Source organism: Talpa occidentalis, unplaced genomic scaffold (genome assembly GCF_014898055.3).
Source record: "Talpa occidentalis isolate TD23 unplaced genomic scaffold, MPIMG_talOcc4v2.1 talOcc4.2, whole genome shotgun sequence".
NCBI classification, from domain to species: Eukaryota; Metazoa; Chordata; class Mammalia; order Eulipotyphla; family Talpidae; genus Talpa; species Talpa occidentalis.
This window is the reverse complement of record NW_023602073.1, coordinates 77,885,863-77,891,862: the sequence shown is the minus strand read 5'-3', so window position 1 is coordinate 77,891,862 and position 6,000 is coordinate 77,885,863. Positions and strand designations below refer to the sequence as shown.

The 6,000-nt window shown below is 35.3% G+C and overlaps 1 long non-coding RNA gene and 1 other non-coding gene across 2 annotated transcripts in view; one reads left to right on the top strand and one right to left on the bottom strand.

Moving 5' to 3' along the window:
- Nucleotides 1-463: 463 nt before the first annotated feature.
- Nucleotides 464-626, top strand: LOC119253649 (U1 spliceosomal RNA). Its single transcript, XR_005127179.1, has one exon. It is a non-coding gene; the product is annotated as a U1 spliceosomal RNA (small nuclear RNA).
- The window catches only part of LOC129146470 (uncharacterized), a 64,980-nt gene continuing 59,578 nt past the window's right edge, over nt 599-6,000 (bottom strand). The window contains exons 2-3 of the long non-coding RNA XR_008553248.1: nt 4,727-4,767; nt 599-623 (exon numbers count right to left, since the gene is read on the bottom strand). This is a non-coding gene — a long non-coding RNA (uncharacterized LOC129146470). The remainder of the gene's footprint in view (nt 624-4,726; nt 4,768-6,000) is intronic.

Genomic DNA, 6,000 nt, shown 5'->3' with positions numbered 1-6,000 from the left:
GCCTATTGGTCTTTATCTACGGGTCTAATGCCTTACTGGCACGAGGAGTCCAGCTATACCAGAAAGTGTTTTCAGGGAGCTACAAGTAGAAATCCTCTTGGATACCCTGGTGGAAGTGTTTATCTCTGTCTGGCTAAAAGCTTCCTTCCTATCCCCCTACACTTGTGGTCCGCAGGGAGAGTATTTAAGATCACAAGAATATCTTGTTCTTCCCCCACTAATAGCACTTTTATTACATTCCTTTTTCTGCCCTTCCCTGAGGTTTTGTTATTTGTTTGAAATACAAATAACATTTGGATTCATTTATTTCAATTTTAGTTTCAGTTTATTTGCTTTCCGTTTCAGTCTCTTTCACTTATCCATTTTTCATACTTGTTGATTTGATTTTTAAAGAACATATAGAAGATTAATTTGCTTGTAACAGTTAACACTATGCAAAAAGGTATTTACATAGAAGTGTCACATACTTACTTGGCAGGGAAGACATGTGATCACCAAAGTGATCTTCCCAGGCTGAGGCTTATCCATGGCGCTCTGAATGTGCTGACCCCTGTGATTTCCCCAAATGTGGGAACCTTAGCCACATAATTTGTGGTGGCAAGGGATTAAATTTGTGCTTTCTCCTGGAAAGAAAAGAAAAAAGAAAAGCTAAAATAGTGGTGATCACTTCCCGCTATAGCATTCTTCTCCCTTCTAGCCTACACCTTGTAGGTAGCAAATGTTACAGTTTTCTTATTTTTCTGCCTTGTTTCTTTTTGTAGAGATAGGTATATATATGTTTATTTTTATTTTTTCATTCTCTCTTAAATAAAGGTAGTATATATTTTGTATTTTGCTTTTTTCACTTAACAATGTCATCTGGAAAATAGTCCATAGAATATGTTATGTTTTTTAGTGTGCTAAGTAAAACCTTACAATCAAATTTGTAAAAATGTCACTAGGAACATTAAGAAATGATCTATACTCCAATTAGAACAGAGGCATCATTTCATTCATTCATTGAGCTAAGATTGTTTAAGAAGGATCTTCAGATGTCCTGTCTGAGGTTGATAGAGCACTTTTTTCGACCTTTTCTATTGGAAGTTGAAGATTTTTAAAGTAAAAACAAAACAAAACCTGGTTAATGTATTTATCAAGCTGATGTTTCAATTATTCAAACAAAATCTAAAATTTCAACCTGTCAGCATACACATGTTGGTAAATTCTCATTAAAATTATTCTGGTTTCATCTTTGTTTTTCATTTAAATGCACTGGGTTAAAAATTCTCTCTTTTATCACTTCAAATAGCTTGAGTGTGGCTCTGTGAGTCATTACAAATACATGGGATTTCACCTGTGAAGGGTGAATATAATGTTTTTACTCTCATGAAACATGTGGCTCAGGTTTTGAAAGCTTTTTTATTAAAGGGGAGTAAAATTCTGCCCTTTACAACAACCTATTCCACTTATTTTATTAGGATTCAGTACAAATGAATAATTTAGACATGTTATCTTTGAGTTCTTGAAATGAGATTGCATAATCACCTAAATTATCTCTTAGTTCCTTGAGTTCAGAAAGTATCATGCTATATAGGTTCAATATGAATGTTATGATTATAAATTTGAATGTCAATTTTGTACAATACCAAAATGCATCTTAAACTATTATTTCTTTCAGTGCTAGCACTTACATTGCTCATATTACTAATGTTTTTTAGTTGTACACAATGTGGTCAGGTACTCTGAGATCTTCTAGCATGTAGCACTAGAAAGAACCCTGGGCCAGACAGAGCCCTTAGAGTCTGGATCATCGTCTCCTGGCTCTGAAGGATTTGACAACGAAATATTGTTGGAAGATTGTTTGAACATTAACTAGTCTAATTCTCTGATTTATGGATATCACTAAGAAAACTTAAAAAGGGGGAACAAACTTGGGGTTGACAACTTTTTATTATACCAAAAGGGACAATAGAGGAATTGGAAAATTGAGAGAATAGCCCAGATGAAAAGATCAAGGTGTTTGTGATGGGCAGGATGGTGAAGGGAGGGAGAAGCAGAAGGGAGGTGAGGGAATAGAGGGAGAAGGGAAATTTATGGATGTGAAGTATATACACTGAATTGACTGAATATTAACTTGGGAGTTCAGTAAAAACAATGTTTGGGTTATGTGCATGTTTGTTTCACAGTAAGATATGCTTCTGGGCAATGAATTGCTCGTTTCCCATTTCTAGAGTATTATGGGCATAAATTAAAAGCTCAGTGCTTTTTTTTTTTTTTAACATTTTTTCCCCCAGTTGTTGAAAACTTTGTCAAGGGGCTACCCTTGGGGATCCATAGATTCAAAATATTGTCAGGCTGTCAGAAACTCAGGGGTTCATGCTTCTATATGTTTTTTTTCTCTCTGCTTCAAATATCCGCTGTCCCTTTTCTATATAGACGATTTCTATTTACTTATTATGATTCATTATAAACAGTACTTTAAAATTTTTTCTAGTTTCTCTTTCTAAATCTGATGCCCTTCCTCTGTGTTGTCACAAAACCCTTGTTTTTTTTTTTTGAACTTTTTATTACACTGCATCAACCTGTCTTATTTTAATTGTTTTATCTCTAAAGTTCCTGACAATTGGAACTATAACTTAACTTTTTTGCCTCTCACTTTAGGTTGCAAGAATAAATGTCATTTCATGTTTGTGAATCCTTATGCCTGTTATTTCCCCTGCCTAGGAGTTATTTCTTCTTGTCAGTTGGGAAATTTCTTCCTATTTCCTTTAATAATCTTTATGTTAAGTTGCTCTGTCAAGTCTTTCTTGACCTCTTCTCTCATTGCAGGAGATTTAATCATTTGATAATGTGTCTTAATTTTGTGCTTTTCATTAAGAGGTAATTTTCAAAATGATGAAATTATGTCTCTCATACAAATATAAAATAAAAGCATATGTGAACAATTTAATTAATCAATTAGTGAGTGAACCAGATGTTATACCACTTCAAATAAGATTGGACTTAAATGAAATTTATATATTTACTGGAAAAATTCATTTGCATTGCCCAAAACAAGTGTCATTTACTTTACTGTGGACAAGGAACATCTGAACTACCATTACTTTTCTTTTTTTTTTTTTTCAGGAATATTTCTTTTTATTTATTTTATTTATTTAAATATTTTATTTTATATAATTCTTACATCTTTTTTCATCTTTGCACAATGCAATGTGCGCATTTTCTTTTTGGGTATACACAATGGAATATTACTCAGCAATCAAAAAAGATAAACACATGCAGTTTACAGCAACATGGATGGAGCTAGAAGGGATCATGCGCAGCAAGATAAGTCAGAAAGAAAAAGAAAAATACCACATGGTCTCACTCATAGCAGGAATTTAGAAAATCTAAATAAGGGACCAGGAAAAAGACTAATTATAATAAAGAAAAAATCAAAATCAACAAGCAACTATAAACCAGAGATATACTATGGAGGGTGGGGGAGGGAAGGGTGAGGAAAGGAAGGACTATACCATTACTTTTCTAAGGGCTAACTTCCATCGCCACAAAGCTGTGGAATATTCTGATCAAAGACAATGAAAGACACAGATCCTTACAGAATCAGAAAACCCACAACATTCCATTGTATGGACTTGCTTTTCTGAAAGCCATTCACATCTTTCCCTGACACTTACAAGTGTGTATTATTAAATTTTCAACCTTTTGAAATAATTCTCATATTGCCCTCCTTCCCCTTCTCTTCCATACTATTTGGCCTTTAGGAAAAAGATTTGATCCTATACTCTTTGGTTTGGTAAATAATCTCCCACTTCTCACTTCTGCTGAAACTAGCTTAAATGATCTCTCACAAGGGAAATTAGTTAATTAGCAAGCTAAAACTAAAATGTGAGTAATTTAAAAAACCTAAGTGTGAGCAAGCATTGGAGAAATGGTTTTGGAAGCATCAGTTGATAATTCTTGTACTTTGCCTTTATAGTGTCTTTAAGTCCCATATCTTTTAGACTAGGAGAGAATGGAGGATTCTTTGAGAATCTGAGAGCATGAAAAAATGACAGAGATGACAATGAGAAAAGTATCAGCAATCGCAACAACTGTAACTAATCTAAAAGAACTACATAGACCCTTCATAATGTCATCTTATATTATTGTAGTTTGAGATGGAACCATTTTCTGCAACTTTCAGAAGAGAGGTTAGGTAGTATGTGGAAGACCACACAGGGAATTGTGTCACACTAGGATTTACACCCAGCACACTCCTACTCCAGGCTCTGACCATTAAGCATTGGGACTGAGAACAGCCTGAGCAAAGGAATGTCATGCCAGGACAGGCTGTGACCTGCGGGGTTTCAGGCTGAGCTTCTGGGGAGTTCTGAGCAGAAGTTGAGTCTATGAGCTTTTCTACTAGTCAACACAGGGAGAGGCCAATAACTTCCAAATACTCATCCAAATGGTAGATGTTGATTTAAAAATTTACCTTTTAAAATACTATATATTGTAACTGGGTTCAGTACTCTTTTAGACATTTATATATTATAATTGCATTTAATCCTCAAAACTACCTTATAAAATGGGTGCTAGACCATCTTATGGATGAGAAATGAAGGCACAAGTGTTGGAGTTGAATTTCAGATAAACCCAGTCTGGTTTCAAGAGCACATGCTCATCACTGCAGGGGTTGCCCATGGTAAGGTTACCCTCAGCAATGCCCCTTTGTAAAAATTATACTTCTTGTCTTGTAACTTACTTGTCTCAGCTTATGCAGTCTTTGTTCTTTCTGCACACTTCCTGGATAGATAAGAGGGTTGGATTTTAGAAGACATTCTTTCACAAAGTAAATAGTTGAGATCTTAAGAAAATGACAGTGAACACAGAGGAATATAAATAGTAAGATCAATTTCTCTTCTTTAGTAAGCATCAACCCTGTTAACTGGAAGCAAATCTAAGGAAAAGTGTGGTTAAATAGGATAGCTAACTAAGCCAGTGAATATGGGCAATTTTAAAGATGATTGCAAATGATAAATAATAGAAAGTGGAAGTAACCTCTAGGAATGTAATAAAATTTATTGCAATATCACATCCTGACTCTAACTCTTATTACTTGTATGATCTTCAACAAAGTAACAATACCAAACCTCAGTTTCCTCACTTGTAAAGTGGAGATACTGAGTATCTACTTCATAGAAACAATGGGAGAATTAACTAAATAACCCTTTGTTAAAATCCCTTCTTATAGGGCCTCCCTTGGTGGCTCAGCGGTTGAGCGCTGGGCTGTGAAGCTGCCTGCAGCCTCTGCAGTGCTGGTTCGATCCCCGACCACAGGCGAGGGTTCCACATGACACGCAGAACTCTCCTGCTGTGCTCGCTGCTCCCCTCAGCAATGTACTTCGTCAGTCTGTCTGTTCTGTTCCCAGCTCTGGTGAATTCTCACCCTCCTGTGCTTCTGACTGTACCCAGTGCTTGTATAAATAAATAAATAAATCTTTAAAAAAGAAAACACCTTTGTATAATCTGGTAGATGATTAAGTGCTCAATTCATGCTAGTTATAAATGACGCTAAATTGCTCTTCCTCAGCCATTAAAAAATATCTTTGGGGGTATAGAAGATAACTAACAGTAGAAATTTTTACTTCAGAGTTATTAAAAACCAACATCTGTTCAGCATTTCATAACATTTTACAAATTATTTGGTATTTGTTTTAATCCTCAAAACAGGTTGTACAAGTTGACAAAAATTGTCCCCAAAATTCCATGAAATAATTAGCTAAGTTTGAAGTGGTCTGCATTTTGGTGCTGTTGTAGACATTGTCTATGCCAGAGAACCATCAAAATGTAAACACTTTCCAGATAGCTGGAGCTTTGAATCTAGGAAGACTGATATATTTTAACCTTAGAGTCATTACATTATTTCTTTTAGTTTAAAAAAAAAAAAAAACTGGACAGGGCCTCCCTGGTGGCACAAGGGGTTAAGCACCGCACTATGAAGCAATCCACAGCCTCTGCAGCACGAGTTAGATCCCC